Here is a 19,500-nt window from a genome sequence, read left to right on the forward strand (position 1 = left end):
TGCAGACTATAAAAGAGAACCCAACCCAAAAAGTTTGGTTGATTAGTCTGTGGCATTCTGTTAAACTGTTGCTTATGGCGGTCTCTGTGAGCTTCTCAGCGACATTCAGCCAGCCAGGTATCCTGCCTGCAGTAGATGGAATGTGGCAATGGAACGCTGGCTGCGCGTGTCATAATAGGCTCTGAGCCTTTATATACCTGTGCACAGCAGCAGCCACCTTCAGTCTGCTGCTGGACAGCCAGCAGCAGCAGCAGCAGGAGAGGTATGTAATCAGGAGCCCTCCTGCTAAGGGTAGACAGCTGCTCGTTCCACCCCACTCCCCGCCTTAATTGGTTCTCCTCCCTTCCAACGGTGTTGAGGCGGGTGGGAACAGCAGGGGGTGAAGGTGCTGTGTTTAAAGAGGTGGAGTTATGCAGATCTAAAACGCGTGGATTGCAGCAGCAGCAAGCCGAAAAGTGCAGGCATGTAAGGGATCTAGAGGTTGACAACATGTCTTCTTAACGGGAGTCCAGGAGCTCATCTCCACAAATGGACTTTTCAGGATCCTTGGGTGGCTCCGTAGTTTGAAACCAATTCTGGTTATCGCTTCTCGGCCTTTTGGCTAAGATCAAGTGTAGTATCTGTTCTTATCAGTTTAATATCTGATACGTCCCCTATCTGGGGACCATATATTAAATGGATTTTTAGAACAGGGAGATGGAAAAAGAGCTTGCTCTGTCCACTCCACGCATTGACCTGGTATTGCAGTATCTCCAGGACCGGTGCACCCCTTCTTTAATGCAGTTTCTAAAATCAGAAAGAATTGAATTCAATGTTTTTTGTTCATTTTGCTTGTTTGTCGGATTTTGGGATGGACTCTTTGGCTTTGCTTTTCTTCTCCTCATTGGATTTTTCATGTTCAAAGTTGCAGAAGCCAGATTACAAGCTCATTTTGGTTCAACTTCAGCAACTGTGCATTGCATTGCCATGTAATGTGATGCAATGCTATCTTTCTAGCTCTCCCTTTTTACTTCCTTTTGGATAAACAGACATATTAGGCAAGCATTTTGGAGCTTTCACCTAAATAACTACAGGTGGTGAGATAAGCTGCACAATATAATTGACCTTTCAGTATATTGTTGCACACACACCATCTATTTAGCAAATGCCCTTGTTATCAACAGCAGCCTTTTAAACTCACCTGAGCTAACAGGTATGTGCGCTGGTTACTCTGCTGCGCTTAAAATTTCTTTTTTGGTTTGCTACAATGCCTTTTCTGAAACGTTGTCTCCTTCTGCTGGAACACTGACTTCTTTCATTTAATGCCTGCAGACTATAAAAGAGAACCCAACCCAAAAAGTTTGGTTGATTAGTCTGTGGCATTCTGTTAAACTGTTGCTTATGGCGGTCTCTGTGAGCTTCTCAGCGACATTCAGCCAGCCAGGTATCCTGCCTGCAGTAGATGGAATGTGGCAATGGAACGCTGGCTGCGCGTGTCATAATAGGCTCTGAGCCTTTATATACCTGTGCACAGCAGCAGCCACCTTCAGTCTGCTGCTGGACAGCCAGCAGCAGCAGCAGCAGGAGAGGTATGTAATCAGGAGCCCTCCTGCTAAGGGTAGACAGCTGCTCGTTCCACCCCACCCCCCGCCTTAATTGGTTCTCCTCCCTTCCAACGGTGTTGAGGCGGGTGGGAACAGCAGGGGGTGAAGGTGCTGTGTTTAAAGAGGTGGAGTTATGCAGATCTAAAACGCGTGGATTGCAGCAGCAGCAGCAAGCCGAAAAGTGCAGGCATGTAAGGGATCTAGAGGTTGACAACATGTCTTCTTAACGGGAGTCCAGGAGCTCATCTCCACAAATGGACTTTTCAGGATCCTTGGGTGGCTCCGTAGTTTGAAACCAATTCTGGTTATCGCTTCTCGGCCTTTTGGCTTAGATCTTGTATCTGGTCAGAAGGATCCTATAGTGTCTCCCCCTCGGCCTTGCAGCATCGCCACTTAGGTGGCTTAAGCTGCCTGCTGCTATTGGGGGGGGTCCAGAGGAAACGAGAGGTGATAATGGGCGTCAAGATTCGCTATGCCGGGACCGATGATATTCGGGTCAAAAATGCTTTTCGCATTGATATTGAGGAGTCGAAGAGGAATTTCTTTAACCTGCGGTTCTTGGTGGAAGTCGTCATCTTCAAGATTTTGAATGTTGGTCGTGGAGACATCATTTGCCTACAGGAGTTCCCAAAGAATGGCCGGTACGTTTTAGTCCTTGATCGTATGGCAGCTTGCCAGAATCTTTTCAAGACTCTAAAGGATCAGCAAGCCTTGGATCATCCGGCTCTTGATGGGCTTACATTCACGGTATTGTATACTAAGGGGGAAGTGCCAGTTGTTGTGTTTATGCACAACCCCCTTGTGGATGTGGAGGACATTACTAGATTCCTGAACCTTCATTGCAGCTATGTGTCCTACTCACACAAGGTGAGGAATGAGGTGGGCTTGTGGACTGGCAAACACAAGTTTTTTGTTCGGTTCCAGGAGGACCCCCAGGGACCTGGGGGTATCCACTACCCTCCCCTCAGTTTTGCCATCGGGAGGGATAGAGGGTATATGTTTTTTCCTGGTGCTCCGCGTTTTTGCAGGAAGTGTAAATCCTTTGGACACTACCAAGAGGACTGCACGGTGGAGAAGTTTTGTGGGAAATGCAATAAAGAGGGTCATCTGGCAATGGAGTGTACTAACTCCATGGTTTGTAATGCATGTGGCGAGGAGGGACACGCTTTCAAGGACTGTCCCCATCGTTCCAGGTCATATGCAGAGGCCGTGTCCCCACGTCCTACTACTGCCGCCACTATTGGTGAGGCGATCGAGGCAGTAAGGGACTTCATGGAAGAGATGGAGCAAGCACCCGATCCTGCTGGTGGAAGCGCTGTTGAGATAGAGCCTGCAGATATGTCAATTCTGCTTGATATGAGTGGTGAGGGAGAAGTGAGCGGTTCACTCTCCACAACGCCGGTGTTGGCTTTGGAAAGCTCAGAGGCAATTCATGAAGGTGGTGGTGGCCAGGGTGACTTCACCGGGGCTGTGGTGAGGCCCCCTGATGAGGACTCTGATGTGTCTTCTGCAAAGAAGTTCCGGCCAGATTTTTCACCTGCCAGTATTGGGAGCATCAGCCCCTTAAGTGATAGGAGCTATCCCGAGAGCTACAGTGCCTCTCCTAGGAGGTCTTTTTTGGAGGAGGGGGCCAGCATTCTCTGCTTAACATCAGGAATCGAGTTTCAAGACGAGAAAGGTTGACTCTTCGGTGGGGGGTATGTTCTTTTTTACCGAATATGGTTAAAAAATGGGCTCCAACGTGGGCTGTAGTGTACTGTCAATAAATGTAAGGCTTATAAAATCTAAGCCTAGAAGATTGGCTATACTGGAAGAACTAAAAAATCTTGGAGCAAATATTTACTGTCTGCAAGAGTGCGGAATTGAAGAGTCACCTCCTGAAAAGGACTGGGTATATGGGCATAGTATTTGGTCAGGTTCAATGACAAACAAAAATGATGGTGTGGGGATTTTGTTGGGGAATAGGGATTTAAGTTTTGAAAATTATATGGTGGTGGAGCCAGGTCGTTGTATAATGGCAGTGGTTAAGGGGAGAGGGTGGAGGGTGAAAATTGTTAACGTGTATTGTCCAATTAACAAAGGGGATAGGTTAGCACTATTAGAGAAAATACGTTTATTTTTGCCTGGAAGGATTCCAATATTATTAGTTGGTGATTTCAATTGTGTTTCTGAAGGGGAAATTGATGTCACGGGTAAGGTCCTTAATCAAATTACATCTGATTTTTCTTTTTTAGATGCAGCGGAATTTTTGAGTAAGCCACCACCGGCCACATATAGAGCTGATAGGGGAGGAATAGTGTCCAGGATTGACCGCATGCTGTATACAAATAGAGGTTTGGTGTGTAAATTTTTTAAACAGCATGTTTTTTCTTTCACAGACCATGAATGTTTGTGGGGTATGTTTGAAGGTGATAAAAAAATGGTGCATGGTGTTGGGGTATGGAAGCTAAATGTTAGGTTGTTAGAGGATGTTAGGGTTATGAGAGACTTCGAAAGTAAGTATGAATGGTGGAGGTCTAGGAAAAATAATTTTGTGGATGTGACTGTATGGTGGGATTGGGTGAAAGTGGAAATTAAGAATTTTTTTAGGAGGTGGGGTTATAAAAAAGCAGCAATTGAAAGAGGCAGATTTAAAGATTTAAATATGAGGATTGAGTGGTTACATAAAATGAGTATGAAAGGAATTGATGTTAGTGATCAACTCAGAGGAGCGAGAGATGAGATGAAGTGTGTTTTGGAAAAGCGTGGGAAGGAAATTATTTTTAGGACGAGAGTTGAGCATTTGGATATGGATGAGAAGTGTACGAGGTACTTTTTTAAAAAAATGTGCAGTAAAAAAGATGAGTTGGATGAGGTTGTAAATGATAATGGTATGACTGTGGTTGGAAGGGAAGTGTTGGATGAGGTACATAGTTTCTATAGTAGTTTATTTGAGTCTAAATGGGTGGATGGGGGTTTGAAAGAGCATGTGTTAGGTATGTTGGAGAGTCAGCTTGAATCAGGGGAACGTGAGTGTTTGAGTGAGGATATTGTTTTTGATGAGGTTAAAAAGGTGGTGGATGGTGCGAAAAAGAATAAAACACCTGGGAAAGATGGGTTGCCTGTGGAGTTTTATGTAAAAGCATGGGATGTGATTGGTGTTGATTTTGTGGAGGTATGTCAATATATGTGGATGAATGGTGTACTTTGTAATTCCATGAAAGAAGGAGTAGTTGTTTTACTATATAAGAAGGGTGAGAAAAAGAATTTGCGTAATTGGAGGCCGATTACATTACTCAATGCAGATTATAAAGTCTTTAGCAAAATTCTGGCTAACCGTATGCGTGGGGTGATTGGAAGTGTGGTTGGTGATGATCAAGTGTGCGCGGTGCCAGGTAGGTGTATGACTGATAACCTCTTGTTGTTGAGAGACGTAATTGGAGATTGTATGTTTAGGAAGGGGAAATGTATGGTTTTTTGTGTGGATTTTGAGAAAGCTTTTGATAGAGTGTCGCATGCGTTTATGTTTGAGGTGTTAGTTAGGATGGGTTTTCCTAGTGTTTTTGTGAATGCCATAAGGTGTTTGTATGATGGTGTGGTGAGTGAAGTGTTAGTGAATGGATGTTTGAGTGAGAAGGTGTGCATAAAATCAGGGGTCAGGCAGGGGTGTCCGTTGTCCCCTGTCCTGTTTATAAGTGTGATTGAGCCCCTGTTGTGCATGATTCGGAAAGAGAAAGTGATGAATGGTCTTCTGATCCCAGGGAGTGGTGGAAAGACTGTAAAGGTAATGGGGTATATGGACGATGTTGTTGTGGTGAGTGATAATATGGCTGCTATGAATCGAGCAAGGTTGCTTTTAGATTTCTTTTGTGGTGCATCTGGTTTTAGGGTGAATTGGGGGAAGTGTAGCTTTAAGTGTTTCGGGGATTCGAGTGTTATGATGGATGGTGTGATATGTGAAGAAGGTGCTATTAAGGTTTTGGGGGTGTGGTTTAACAAAGATCTGAAAGGGAATGAGAGTTGGGATGAATGCGGTAAGAGGATTGAACAGAAGTTAAATTTTTGGAGGTTACGGGACTTGACATTGTCAGGCAAAGTCCTTATTATTAAGTCAGTGATTCTTCCTATGTTACTTTTTGTGTCAGTGGTTTTTCCAGCCCCTTATAGGGGTTTTAGGCGGATTGAGAAGCTAATTTTTACGTTTTATTGGGGAAGTAAGATGGAAAAACTTAAAAGGGAATATTTGTGTAAGTTACGTGAACATGGGGGAATGGATTTCCCAAATTTTGAATTTTGTCTTGGTTTAAATTATATTAAAACGGTGGTTGTTCTGTTAGGTAGGGATAACAAGACGGCTTTTATGATTAAATATATGGCTGGATGGATGTTGTTTGGGTTGAAATGGATGAGAAGGGATGCAAGAGTGCCTGTTTCGTTTAAATGTCCAGTGTGGTATGAGTTTGTTGAAAAATTTGTTGTCAAGCATGATTTGTTGGATGTTCCTATGGGTGATTTCAAAGTGATAAGGAATGTAAGGAGAAGGATGCGTGTTAGAGAGTTTGAATGTAACATTAGGGGCTTGAGATCGAGTGAAGCGTTGTGTGTATGGAGGAACCTGAGTATAAAAGGAATATCGAATAGGCAGCGTGATATCGTATGGATGAGTTTGCATGAGATTTTGCCTGTGAGAGAGGTACAGAAGAGGAGGGATCTGATTAGAACAGAGGTCTGTCCGAGGGATGGATGTGGGGCGAGTGAAACTGTTATGCATTTGGTTTGGAATTGTGATTATGCTCAGAGTGTTTGGAAGGGAGTGGGTGGTTTATGCAAGGAACTAGCGGGCGTGAATTTTATAAATTGGAGAGTGGTAATGTTTGGGATGGGTGCAAGTAGCCGGGTGAAAGAGAGATTGTTGTGGTTGATAATGGCATGTGTAATAGAAAGTCTGTGGGACGTTAGGAATTTGTGTTTATTTAAAAGGAAAATAATCTCAGTTAATAATTGTGTTAGGATGGTTTTGTCAAGGTTATACATAGTTTATTTATGGGACAGCCGTGGCGGTGGTGGCTCTGATTCAGAAGGTTTTTGGAAAGTAAAAAAATGGAGGTCACTGGTAAAGTACCAGTAAGTCCTTGTTTAAGTGTTGTGATCTGTCTTTTTTTATGATAATGGTATGTTTTATAGTTTTTTGTCCATTCAAAAGGTATTACAACTGTTTCAGTATAAAGTTATAAATATGAAATAAAGAAAGTACCATTATGATGTAAGACTGGGCAACGTAGTATGAGTTTTTATACTATTGATTGTTGCTTGAAAAATTTTACTGAATGGTATAAAAAAAAAAAAAAAATCTGTTCTTATCAGTTTAATATCTGATACGTCCCCTATCTGGGGACCATATATTAAATGGATTTTTAGAACAGGGAGATGGAAAAAGAGCTTGCTCTGTCCACACCACGCATTGACCTGGTATTGCAGTATCTCCAGGACCGGTGCACCCCTTCTTTAATGCAGTTTCTAAAATCAGAAAGAATTGAATTCAATGTTTTTTGTTCATTTTGCTTGTTTGTCGGATTTTGGGATGGACTCTTTGGCTTTGCTTTTCTTCTCCTCATTGGATTTTTCATGTTCAAAGTTGCAGAAGCCAGATTACAAGCTCATTTTGGTTCAACTTCAGCAACTGTGCATTGCATTGCCATGTAATGTGATGCAATGCTATCTTTCTAGCTCTCCCTTTTTACTTCCTTTTGGATAAACAGACATATTAGGCAAGCATTTTGGAGCTTTCACCTAAATAACTACAGGTGGTGAGATAAGCTGCACAATATAATTGACCTTTCAGTATATTGTTGCACACACACCATCTATTTAGCAAATGCCCTTGTTATCAACAGCAGCCTTTTAAACTCACCTGAGCTAACAGGTATGTGCGCTGGTTACTCTGCTGCGCTTAAAATTTCTTTTTTGGTTTGCTACAATGCCTTTTCTGAAACGTTGTCTCCTTCTGCTGGAACACTGACTTCTTTCATTTAATGCCTGCAGACTATAAAAGAGAACCCAACCCAAAAAGTTTGGTTGATTAGTCTGTGGCATTCTGTTAAACTGTTGCTTATGGCGGTCTCTGTGAGCTTCTCAGCGACATTCAGCCAGCCAGGTATCCTGCCTGCAGTAGATGGAATGTGGCAATGGAACGCTGGCTGCGCGTGTCATAATAGGCTCTGAGCCTTTATATACCTGTGCACAGCAGCAGCCACCTTCAGTCTGCTGCTGGACAGCCAGCAGCAGCAGCAGCAGGAGAGGTATGTAATCAGGAGCCCTCCTGCTAAGGGTAGACAGCTGCTCGTTCCACCCCACCCCCCGCCTTAATTGGTTCTCCTCCCCTCCAACGGTGTTGAGGCGGGTGGGAACAGCAGGGGGTGAAGGTGCTGTGTTTAAAGAGGTGGAGTTATGCAGATCTAAAACGCGTGGATTGCAGCAGCAGCAAGCCGAAAAGTGCAGGCATGTAAGGGATCTAGAGGTTGACAACATGTCTTCTTAACGGGAGTCCAGGAGCTCATCTCCACAAATGGACTTTTCAGGATCCTTGGGTGGCTCCGTAGTTTGAAACCAATTCTGGTTATCGCTTCTCGGCCTTTTGGCTAAGATCAAGTGTAGTATCTGTTCTTATCAGTTTAATATCTGATACGTCCCCTATCTGGGGACCATATATTAAATGGATTTTTAGAACAGGGAGATGGAAAAAGAGCTTGCTCTGTCCACTCCACGCATTGACCTGGTATTGCAGTATCTCCAGGACCGGTGCACCCCTTCTTTAATGCAGTTTCTAAAATCAGAAAGAATTGAATTCAATGTTTTTTGTTCATTTTGCTTGTATGTCGGATTTTGGGATGGATTCTTTGGCTTTGCTTTTCTTCTCCTCATTGGATTTTTCATGTTCAAAGTTGCAGAAGCCAGATTACAAGCTCATTTTGGTTCAACTTCAGCAACTGTGCATTGCATTGCCATGTAATGTGATGCAATGCTATCTTTCTAGCTCTCCCTTTTTACTTCCTTTTGGATAAACAGACATATTAGGCAAGCATTTTGGAGCTTTCACCTAAATAACTACAGGTGGTGAGATAAGCTGCACAATATAATTGACCTTTCAGTATATTGTTGCACACACACACCATCTATTTAGCAAATGCCCTTGTTATCAACAGCAGCCTTTTAAACTCACCTGAGCTAACAGGTATGTGCGCTGGTTACTCTGCTGCGCTTAAAATTTCTTTTTTGGTTTGCTACAATGCCTTTTCTGAAACGTTGTCTCCTTCTGCTGGAACACTGACTTCTTTCATTTAATGCCTGCAGACTATAAAAGAGAACCCAACCCAAAAAGTTTGGTTGATTAGTCTGTGGCATTCTGTTAAACTGTTGCTTATGGCGGTCTCTGTGAGCTTCTCAGCGACATTCAGCCAGCCAGGTATCCTGCCTGCAGTAGATGGAATGTGGCAATGGAACGCTGGCTGCGCTTGTCATAATAGGCTCTGAGCCTTTATATACCTGTGCACAGCAGCAGCCACCTTCAGTCTGCTGCTGGACAGCCAGCAGCAGCAGCAGCAGGAGAGGTATGTAATCAGGAGCCCTCCTGCTAAGGGTAGACAGCTGCTCGTTCCACCCCACCCCCCGCCTTAATTGGTTCTCCTCCCTTCCAACGGTGTTGAGGCGGGTGGGAACAGCAGGGGGTGAAGGTGCTGTGTTTAAAGAGGTGGAGTTATGCAGATCTAAAACGCGTGGATTGCAGCAGCAGCAAGCCGAAAAGTGCAGGCATGTAAGGGATCTAGAGGTTGACAACATGTCTTCTTAACGGGAGTCCAGGAGCTCATCTCCACAAATGGACTTTTCAGGATCCTTGGGTGGCTCCGTAGTTTGAAACCAATTCTGGTTATCGCTTCTCGGCCTTTTGGCTAAGATCAAGTGTAGTATCTGTTCTTATCAGTTTAATATCTGATACGTCCCCTATCTGGGGACCATATATTAAATGGATTTTTAGAACAGGGAGATGGAAAAAGAGCTTGCTCTGTCCACTCCACGCATTGACCTGGTATTGCAGTATCTCCAGGACCGGTGCACCCCTTCTTTAATGCAGTTTCTAAAATCAGAAAGAATTGAATTCAATGTTTTTTGTTCATTTTGCTTGTTTGTCGGATTTTGGGATGGACTCTTTGGCTTTGCTTTTCTTCTCCTCATTGGATTTTTCATGTTCAAAGTTGCAGAAGCCAGATTACAAGCTCATTTTGGTTCAACTTCAGCAACTGTGCATTGCATTGCCATGTAATGTGATGCAATGCTATCTTTCTAGCTCTCCCTTTTTACTTCCTTTTGGATAAACAGACATATTAGGCAAGCATTTTGGAGCTTTCACCTAAATAACTACAGGTGGTGAGATAAGCTGCACAATATAATTGACCTTTCAGTATATTGTTGCACACACACCATCTATTTAGCAAATGCCCTTGTTATCAACAGCAGCCTTTTAAACTCACCTGAGCTAACAGGTATGTGCGCTGGTTACTCTGCTGCGCTTAAAATTTCTTTTTTGGTTTGCTACAATGCCTTTTCTGAAACGTTGTCTCCTTCTGCTGGAACACTGACTTCTTTCATTTAATGCCTGCAGACTATAAAAGAGAACCCAACCCAAAAAGTTTGGTTGATTAGTCTGTGGCATTCTGTTAAACTGTTGCTTATGGCGGTCTCTGTGAGCTTCTCAGCGCCATTCAGCCAGCCAGGTATCCTGCCTGCAGTAGATGGAATGTGGCAATGGAACGCTGGCTGCGCGTGTCATAATAGACTCTGAGCCTTTATATACCTGTGCACAGCAGCAGCCACCTTCAGTCTGCTGCTGGACAGCCAGCAGCAGCAGCAGCAGGAGAGGTATGTAATCAGGAGCCCTCCTGCTAAGGGTAGACAGCTGCTCGTTCCACCCCACCCCCCGCCTTAATTGGTTCTCCTCCCTTCCAACGGTGTTGAGGCGGGTGGGAACAGCAGGGGGTGAAGGTGCTGTGTTTAAAGAGGTGGAGTTATGCAGATCTAAAACGCGTGGATTGCAGCAGCAACAAGCCGAAAAGTGCAGGCATGTAAGGGATCTAGAGGTTGACAACATGTCTTCTTAACGGGAGTCCAGGAGCTCATCTCCACAAATGGACTTTTCAGGATCCTTGGGTGGCTCCGTAGTTTGAAACCAATTCTGGTTATCGCTTCTCGGCCTTTTGGCTAAGATCAAGTGTAGTATCTGTTCTTATCAGTTTAATATCTGATACGTCCCCTATCTGGGGACCATATATTAAATGGATTTTTAGAACAGGGAGATGGAAAAAGAGCTTGCTCTGTCCACTCCACGCATTGACCTGGTATTGCAGTATCTCCAGGACCGGTGCACCCCTTCTTTAATGCAGTTTCTAAAATCAGAAAGAATTGAATTCAATGTTTTTTGTTCATTTTGCTTGTTTGTCGGATTTTGGGATGGACTCTTTGGCTTTGCTTTTCTTCTCCTCATTGGACTTTTCATGTTCAAAGTTGCAGAAGCCAGATTACAAGCTCATTTTGGTTCAACTTCAGCAACTGTGCATTGCATTGCCATGTAATGTGATGCAATGCTATCTTTCTAGCTCTCCCTTTTTACTTCCTTTTGGATAAACAGACATATTAGGCAAGCATTTTGGAGCTTTCACCTAAATAACTACAGGTGGTGAGATAAGCTGCACAATATAATTGACCTTTCAGTATATTGTTGCACACACACCATCTATTTAGCAAATGCCCTTGTTATCAACAGCAGCCTTTTAAACTCACCTGAGCTAACAGGTATGTGCGCTGGTTACTCTGCTGCGCTTAAAATTTCTTTTTTGGTTTGCTACAATGCCTTTTCTGAAACGTTGTCTCCTTCTGCTGGAACACTGACTTCTTTCATTTAATGCCTGCAGACTATAAAAGAGAACCCAACCCAAAAAGTTTGGTTGATTAGTCTGTGGCATTCTGTTAAACTGTTGCTTATGGCGGTCTCTGTGAGCTTCTCAGCGACATTCAGCCAGCCAGGTATCCTGCCTGCAGTAGATGGAATGTGGCAATGGAACGCTGGCTGCGCGTGTCATAATAGGCTCTGAGCCTTTATATACCTGTGCACAGAAGCAGCCACCTTCAGTCTGCTGCTGGACAGCCAGCAGCAGCAGCAGCAGGAGAGGTATGTAATCAGGAGCCCTCCTGCTAAGGGTAGACAGCTGCTCGTTCCACCCCACCCCCCGCCTTAATTGGTTCTCCTCCCTTCCAACGGTGTTGAGGCGGGTGGGAACAGCAGGGGGTGAAGGTGCTGTGTTTAAAGAGGTGGAGTTATGCAGATCTAAAACGCGTGGATTGCAGCAGCAGCAAGCCGAAAAGTGCAGGCATGTAAGGGATCTAGAGGTTGACAACATGTCTTCTTAATGGGAGTCCAGGAGCTCATCTCCACAAATGGACTTTTCAGGATCCTTGGGTGGCTCCGTAGTTTGAAACCAATTCTGGTTATCGCTTCTCGGCCTTTTGGCTAAGATCAGGTGCAGTGATCTAACGGTTGCTGCCTTGGTCTCGGCTAGGAGGTGCCTGGGGTACCCGACTTGTTGGCCTTGGGGGATCGCTCTCTCTTAACGGAGGGAGCTTCACCCCCTTGCAGCTATTGGCAGGTCGGCTTAGTCCCCGGACAACGGGGAGCGATCGCGTCTTGTCTTCGGGGCGACCCGAGGAAATAAGGGCGTTTTCCTTTGCTGAGCTTTATCGCTTAGTGGGCTGTGTAAGTTCTTGGGGTACCCCTCCCTCGGTCTTGGGTTTGTTCCTGCTTTTGTGGGATTCATTCCCTTGTTACTATTGGGGGAGGGCTTAGTCCCTGAGGGCCGAAAATGCCTTTTTCTTTTGGATTTGCGGTGGGGGAGACTCCACTGCGACAGTCCATTAGAATCATGGTGGATGAATGCCAGCGCCATGAGAAGAATCTGCAGTACATCGTGCATGAGATTCTTTTTGGGTTCTTCCACCTGGAGCGAGATAAGATCCTGTGTCTTTACGATCAGGAATTCCGTGGGCGATATACCATTTCCTTTATGGCTAAATCATGCTGTGATAATATCCATGCAGCACTGATGGTTGCGGACAAGGACGATGAGAGACTGAACGGGCTGAGCTTTGACTTCCTGTACGGTGAAGAGGAAGTACCCTTGGTGATCTTCATGTACAGCCCATTCGTCTCTGAGGGCGATATCGAAACCTTTTTGAAGCGTTACTGCAAGTCAGTGCGCTTCTCACATGATATCCTCAACTCCCAGCGCTTCTGGAATGGGAAGAGGAAATACCTGGTGAAGTTCCATCCAGATCAGAGCGGCATTGGTGGTCTTCACCACCCGCCTGCTAATTTTGCCATTGGTAATGTCAGGGGATTCCTACGCTACCCAGGAATGCCCCTTCAATGCCGGAATTGTCATGAATATGGGCATACACGAGAAAATTGTACAAGGGCTCATGTAGTCTTTTGCAACAAGTGCGGTAAGAGTGGGCACACCTCCGCTACGTGTGACTCTGAGATCGTATGTAACCTATGTGGGAAGGCAGGTCACGCCTTCAGGAATTGTCCGAGCAAAAAGTCAAAAACATATGACATGTTTAAGTCAGGTCAACTGACTATCCAAGAATACTTCGGAGGGAGTATTACTACACCTGCCCCTGGACCTGGGTTGGCGCACGCTGACGGGTCCGGAACAAATCCTTCAACGGCTCCGCCAGAGGGCCCGCTGGTAGTTCCACAGAAGGACGGTCGTAGGGGTTCCATAAGATTAACCGAGGGTTCGCTCTCTGTGGAATTGATCGATGTTCTGGCTCTAGATGTTGCCGTATCTCAGAGTCAAGAGGAAGGGTCCTCATCCAGCATGAATGCACCACCGGCATTATGTGGAACTGAGGAGACCTCTAGTACCCCGATTAAGCAAGCACCCAGATTCGCCACACCATCATCGGTGATCTTGGGTAAGGGCAAAAAGGGTACGCTCCTTAATCGATCAACCAGTGTGTCGGATAGAGAGACCTCTAGGGCGCGAAGTAAAAAGGACCCGGCTAAGACCCAGTCGAGCCCTGGTCCTCGAACCAGAAGTCGCAGTAGTTCCGTGACCAGACCAGAGGACAAGACGACCCAGAGGGATGACACCCGTTCCATAGACCAGACCGCCATGAGGACTGCAGATGCACATGACTTGGAAAAGATGGACAGCTCCCAGCCTCTGAAAAGGCAACGGGAGGACGTAAAGCAACCTGATATCCAAAGAAAACACGGATGTCGAGGTCCAGATGAGGAGTCAAAAGTGGATGATGCCTTTTTGCCTGCTTCAGATCCCGGTAATATTAAACAAATCCTGACCCCTGGAGATGCGGAGGAGGAGGTGCCGTGTATTGACTTCTTCCCATCTTCAGATCCTGATTCTTCTTAATGTCTGTTCCTCTTAAAATCTCCACACTAAATGTGAGGTCCCTAAAGAGCCCTACACGTAGGGCTGCTTTATTTTCTTATTTAGAGACATTGGACTTTGATTTCTGCTTTCTACAAGAATGTGGTATACAGAGTAATTTAAATTATAAGGACTTAAAAGAAGACTGGAAACTGGGCGCTTCTGTGTGGTCCGGTGCTAATGACTGTCGTGCTGCCGGAGTTGGACTACTTTGCCGTGGACATTCTACCATCATTCAATCTGTGACTGAAATTATACCTGGCAGAGCTATTTTAATACATCTTGTTTTTAATGGACTTTCTTTACGTTTATTAAATGTGTACGCTCCTCCTGGGAAGCAGGAAAGGGCGGATTTACTTGAAATATTGCCATTATTTTGTGTTGGGTCAACCCCCCTGCTAGTGGGAGGAGATTTTAATTGTTTACGTGATGGGGAATCCCGGCAGGGTGGGGATGTGAATCGTAAAGACCGTACCTCCTATTTGTTGAAAAGTTTAATTGATGATTTTAGATTACAGGACTGCTGGAAGGAACTCTTGCCGGCGGATCCAGGTGTTACATGGTCCAATGGAAGAGTTTCTTCTAGAATTGATTTCATATTTGCTTCTACTGCCTTTAAACCTTGTAAATGTTTTCTTTTATCTAATTTATTCTCTGATCATAAAGTTTTATCTGTGTTTTTAGAGTTAGCAGGGGAACAAAATACCTCAAGAGGCCCATGGAGATTAAATACAACTCTCCTAGAGAATATTGATATTCAAAAGAGGTTTGTGCAGGCCTACCAGTGCTGGCAATCAAAGAGAGACCCCCGCGCCTCGATGCTGGATTGGTGGGAGAGCATTAAACCTAAGATTAAATTATTTTTTATTAAGGCAGGGAAAATGAAAGCAAAAAAGAAAAAGCAGTGGTTTTATGTTTTTAATATGAGATTACAAGTACTCTTTAAACTAAAAGAAGTTGGTATTGATGTGGATGATGATATTGCAAATCTTAAGTCTGAAATAAAAAATGCTCTTAATGAAAAAGGAAAACAAATAATTTTTAACTCCCATGTACAGCACCTGGAGGAAGGAGAGAAATGCTCCCGATTCTTCTTCAAAAAGGTAATGGGGAGGAGGGACGCAATCCTAAATCTTGAAGGTGAAAATGATATTAAGGGTATGTTAGGAAAAGCTTTTAATTTTTATCAACTTCTTTTTAACACTAAAGTTATAGATCCATCCTTTTTAGAGTATGCTATTAATTCCCTTGATTTTAAGTTAGATATTTTAGACCAGGGTATTTTATCTAGGGATCTCACCAGTGAGGAACTTTTACAGATTTTTAAAAGTTTCTCCAGTGGGAAAGCCCCTGGGGAAGACGGTCTACCGATTGAGTTTTATCTGACTTTTTGGGGAATTTTAAAGAACGATATGTTTTTATTGTTTAAAGAAGCTTTTAATACTAATAAATTACCCCCATCTTGGAGGAGAGGTCTGGTATCTTTAATATATAAAAAAGGGGATAGGAGCCAACTTAAAAACTGGCGGCCTATTACGCTTTTAAACCTTGATTATAAAATTTTAGCTAAACTTATTGCAGTCCGTTTAAAACCCTTTATAGCCAAATTAATTCACCCTAACCAGGTATGTGGTGTTCCCGGAAGAACCATAGCTGAGTCCCTCAACATAATTAGGGATACCATATGGTATTCAAAAGAGAGAAGTCAAAACCTTGCTATTTTATCCTTAGACTTTGAAAAAGCTTTTGACAGGGTATCGCATGAATTTCTTTTTATGGTTCTTAAAAAAATGGCGTTTCCAGAGAAAATTTTAACCCGCATTATGCTTTTATATCATTCTTGTTTTAGTCAAATTTCTGTAAATGGGTTTTTAACGAAGGGGGTTCCTCTATTATCAGGGGTGAAACAAGGGTGCCCTCTCTCACCACTGCTCTTTATCTGTGTTATGGAACCACTATTAACCATACTGAGAAAAGATAAAGTAATTAAAGGGGTACCTATTCCCGGGAGTAGGGGTATGCAACTTAAAGCCCTAAGTTACATGGATGATGTTACCATACTATGTCCAGATTCCACATCTCTGAGGAGGGTATTGAGAAACACACAATTTTTCTGTGAAGCCTCAGGTTTTAAATTAAATATAGATAAATGTGACTGTTTTAATGTGGGGGGATGGGACTCCTCTTTGACCCCTGGGATAGTGATACAGAAAAATCACATAAAAATTTTAGGAATTATTTTTAACCAAGCCAATGAGGGGGACCCTAACTGGGACTCTGCAATGGATAAAATAGAAAAAAAGATCTCATTGTGGAATTTAAGGAACCTTAGTATGGAAGGTAAAATTTTAATTATTAAAGCCGTTTTAATTCCCATTATGTTGTATGTTGCAATGGTGTTTCCCCCTTCCAATTTACAAATCAAGAAAGTAACAAGAATTGTTTTTATGTTTTTATGGGGTTCAAAAATGGAAAAGTTAAAAAGAGATCTGATGTACAAATGTAAATCTAATGGAGGTAAAGATGTACCCAATATTTTTACCTTTTTCCATATAAAGTATTTCTGCTTCTGTTTTAAGGTTTTTAAATCTGATGGCATTTTTAGTTATTTTTTAAAATATGCAGCAGGAATGATTTTTAAAAGGTGGTTTAGCCTACCTTTAAGTTCTCCTGTGCTCCTGTGCCCACCTAAACAGTATGTGATACTTGAGAAAACGGTCAGACTTTTAGGTCTCCAGGAATTGGAGCCTGATATATTGGGGGACCAAAGGAAGGTATCTATTGCTTGCAGACACTCTGAGGACACAATTCCTGTCTCCAATTTTTCACAGGCAAGGTCCAAAACGGTGTGGCGAAATGTGTACGGGAAATATCTTGCAAATGTACACAAGGACCTTGCCTGGGCTATCGTCCACCAGTGCCTCCCTACCCGTGAGTTTCAACATAGGCGGGGGCTGGTGGCGAGAGCCAAATGTCCAAGAGATATATGCGGGGAAAGTGAGTCTGTATTGCATCTCTTTTGGAATTGTCATTTTGCACAGGAGGTTTGGAGAAAGGTAGGCCCACTTTTAAAATGGGCATGTGGCCTGAAAGATTTTAATCACTTTTATGTCTTTTATGGTCTTTTTAAGTGTCCAAATTTTAAACAATTCCGAGTTGCCTGGATTATTATTAATTGTTTTAAAAATGCCATGTGGAAAGTTAGAAATATTTTACTCTTCAAACATGATCATATTGATTCAACAGACTGTATAAAAATAGCTTTAAGTGAAATGTATATTTACTATCTCAGAGATAAAAAACTGTATGGAGCAAAAGAAGCGGCTTCTATGTGGTGTGTACAATTATGGAACACAATTAGTGGTAATTAAATAAACCCAAGTACATCTGTAATTATGATTTTCTTAATTGTTACAATGGTTTTATGATGGTAAATTGTGTTTTTACAAAAAACTTGAATTGATTATTATCATGTTTTATCATTTTATTGTAATGTTATAAATGTTCTTTTTTAAAACCTTTGTAAATATACTTTTGAATCAATAAAATTGCGTTGAAACCTTATCTGTTCTTATCAGTTTAATATCTGATACGTCCCCTATCTGGGGACCATATATTAAATGGATTTTTAGAACAGGGAGATGGAAAAAGAGCTTGCTCTGTCCACTCCACGCATTGACCTGGTATTGCAGTATCTCCAGGACCGGTGCACCCCTTCTTTAATGCAGTTTCTAAAATCAGAAAGAATTGAATTCAATGTTTTTTGTTCATTTTGCTTGTTTGTCGGATTTTGGGATGGACTCTTTGGCTTTGCTTTTCTTCTCCTCATTGGATTTTTCATGTTCAAAGTTGCAGAAGCCAGATTACAAGCTCATTTTGGTTCAACTTCAGCAACTGTGCATTGCATTGCCATGTAATGTGATGCAATGCTATCTTTCTAGCTCTCCCTTTTTACTTCCTTTTGGATAAACAGACATATTAGGCAAGCATTTTGGAGCTTTCACCTAAATAACTACAGGTGGTGAGATAAGCTGCACAATATAATTGACCTTTCAGTATATTGTTGCACACACACACCATCTATTTAGCAAATGCCCTTGTTATCAACAGCAGCCTTTTAAACTCACCTGAGCTAACAGGTATGTGCGCTGGTTACTCTGCTGCGCTTAAAATTTCTTTTTTGGTTTGCTACAATGCCTTTTCTGAAACGTTGTCTCCTTCTGCTGGAACACTGACTTCTTTCATTTAATGCCTGCAGACTATAAAAGAGAACCCAACCCAAAAAGTTTGGTTGATTAGTCTGTGGCATTCTGTTAAACTGTTGCTTATGGCGGTCTCTGTGAGCTTCTCAGCGACATTCAGCCAGCCAGGTATCCTGCCTGCAGTAGATGGAATGTGGTAATGGAACGCTGGCTGCGCGTGTCATAATAGGCTCTGAGCCTTTATATACCTGTGCACAGCAGCAGCCACCTTCAGTCTGCTGCTGGACAGCCAGCAGCAGCAGCAGCAGGAGAGGTATGTAATCAGGAGCCCTCCTGCTAAGGGTAGACAGCTGCTCGTTCCACCCCACCCCCCGCCTTAATTGGTTCTCCTCCCTTCCAACGGTGTTGAGGCGGGTGGGAACAGCAGGGGGTGAAGGTGCTGTGTTTAAAGAGGTGGAGTTATGCAGATCTAAAACGCGTGGATTGCAGCAGCAGCAAGCCGAAAAGTGCAGGCATGTAAGGGATCTAGAGGTTGACAACATGTCTTCTTAACGGGAGTCCAGGAGCTCATCTCCACAAATGGACTTTTCAGGATCCTTGGGTGGCTCCGTAGTTTGAAACCAATTCTGGTTATCGCTTCTCGGCCTTTTGGCTAAGATCAAGTGTAGTATCTTTTGAAAAGGCAGTTTTGTCCTTGGGCTGCCCTAGTAAATTGATGCATATTACACACTGGTTTGGTGCACTTGTTAGTACGCCAGGTGGCTCATAGAGTTATCTGATGGAAAACATGGCCCTCCAGGATCGAAGTCACTAGGCTGGGTAAGTGTGAGGGCTTTGGAGCAATGTGCCCCAGGAGTAGGCGCCCTGGTGGGAGTCCAAGCTTACTGGGACTGGGAACCCCAGAAAGACTTGGCTTCGTAGCACGCCGCACCTTTGCCAATCATACTTTCTGAGCAACCCCCCCTATTCCTGGCCTCCGGGCTAGGAAGGGGAATTTTTATAAACCCGGTCGGAGGTCCGGTCAGCTTTGGGCTGAGAAACCAACACAGGCTCCAGCTCCACTAGGGTGGCAGCCTAGATGGAAGCTGGGAGCACGAAAACGGCTCTTCTCCGGCTTCGGCTAGGGAGAGCATCGGAGATCCCTGACCCTCGCTGTGGCCTTCTGGCTCGGAGGGATGGGGATGGTTTATTGGGGACCCTCTCCTCCGGGAAGGGTCCACATGAATCCTCGCCTCG

The 19,500-nt window shown here is 43.7% G+C and overlaps 6 non-coding genes and 1 pseudogene across 6 annotated transcripts; all 7 read left to right on the top strand.

Moving 5' to 3' along the window:
• The first annotated feature begins 581 nt into the window (after nt 1-581).
• LOC141183073 (U2 spliceosomal RNA) lies at nt 582-772 on the top strand. Its single transcript, XR_012258085.1, has one exon. It is a non-coding gene; the product is annotated as a U2 spliceosomal RNA (small nuclear RNA).
• A 6,103-nt stretch (nt 773-6,875) lies between these two features.
• On the top strand, nt 6,876-7,065 carry LOC141183423 (U2 spliceosomal RNA). Its single transcript, XR_012258382.1, has one exon. It is a non-coding gene; the product is annotated as a U2 spliceosomal RNA (small nuclear RNA).
• A 1,115-nt stretch (nt 7,066-8,180) lies between these two features.
• Nucleotides 8,181-8,371, top strand: LOC141183075 (U2 spliceosomal RNA). Its single transcript, XR_012258086.1, has one exon. It is a non-coding gene; the product is annotated as a U2 spliceosomal RNA (small nuclear RNA).
• A 1,117-nt stretch (nt 8,372-9,488) lies between these two features.
• Nucleotides 9,489-9,679, top strand: LOC141183077 (U2 spliceosomal RNA). Its single transcript, XR_012258088.1, has one exon. It is a non-coding gene; the product is annotated as a U2 spliceosomal RNA (small nuclear RNA).
• Nucleotides 9,680-10,794: 1,115 nt separating this feature from the next.
• Nucleotides 10,795-10,985, top strand: LOC141183078 (U2 spliceosomal RNA). Its single transcript, XR_012258089.1, has one exon. It is a non-coding gene; the product is annotated as a U2 spliceosomal RNA (small nuclear RNA).
• Nucleotides 10,986-17,590: 6,605 nt separating this feature from the next.
• Nucleotides 17,591-17,779, top strand: LOC141183344 (U2 spliceosomal RNA). Its single transcript, XR_012258326.1, has one exon. It is a non-coding gene; the product is annotated as a U2 spliceosomal RNA (small nuclear RNA).
• Nucleotides 17,780-18,896: 1,117 nt separating this feature from the next.
• On the top strand, nt 18,897-19,012 carry LOC141183515 (U2 spliceosomal RNA; annotated as a pseudogene).
• The last annotated feature ends 488 nt before the right edge of the window (nt 19,013-19,500 follow it).

The sequence above is a fragment of the Phyllobates terribilis genome, unplaced genomic scaffold (genome assembly GCF_046119375.1).
Source record: "Phyllobates terribilis strain yellow unplaced genomic scaffold, ASM4611937v1 Scaffold_38__1_contigs__length_12584779, whole genome shotgun sequence".
NCBI lineage: Eukaryota > Metazoa > Chordata > Amphibia > Anura > Dendrobatidae > Phyllobates > Phyllobates terribilis.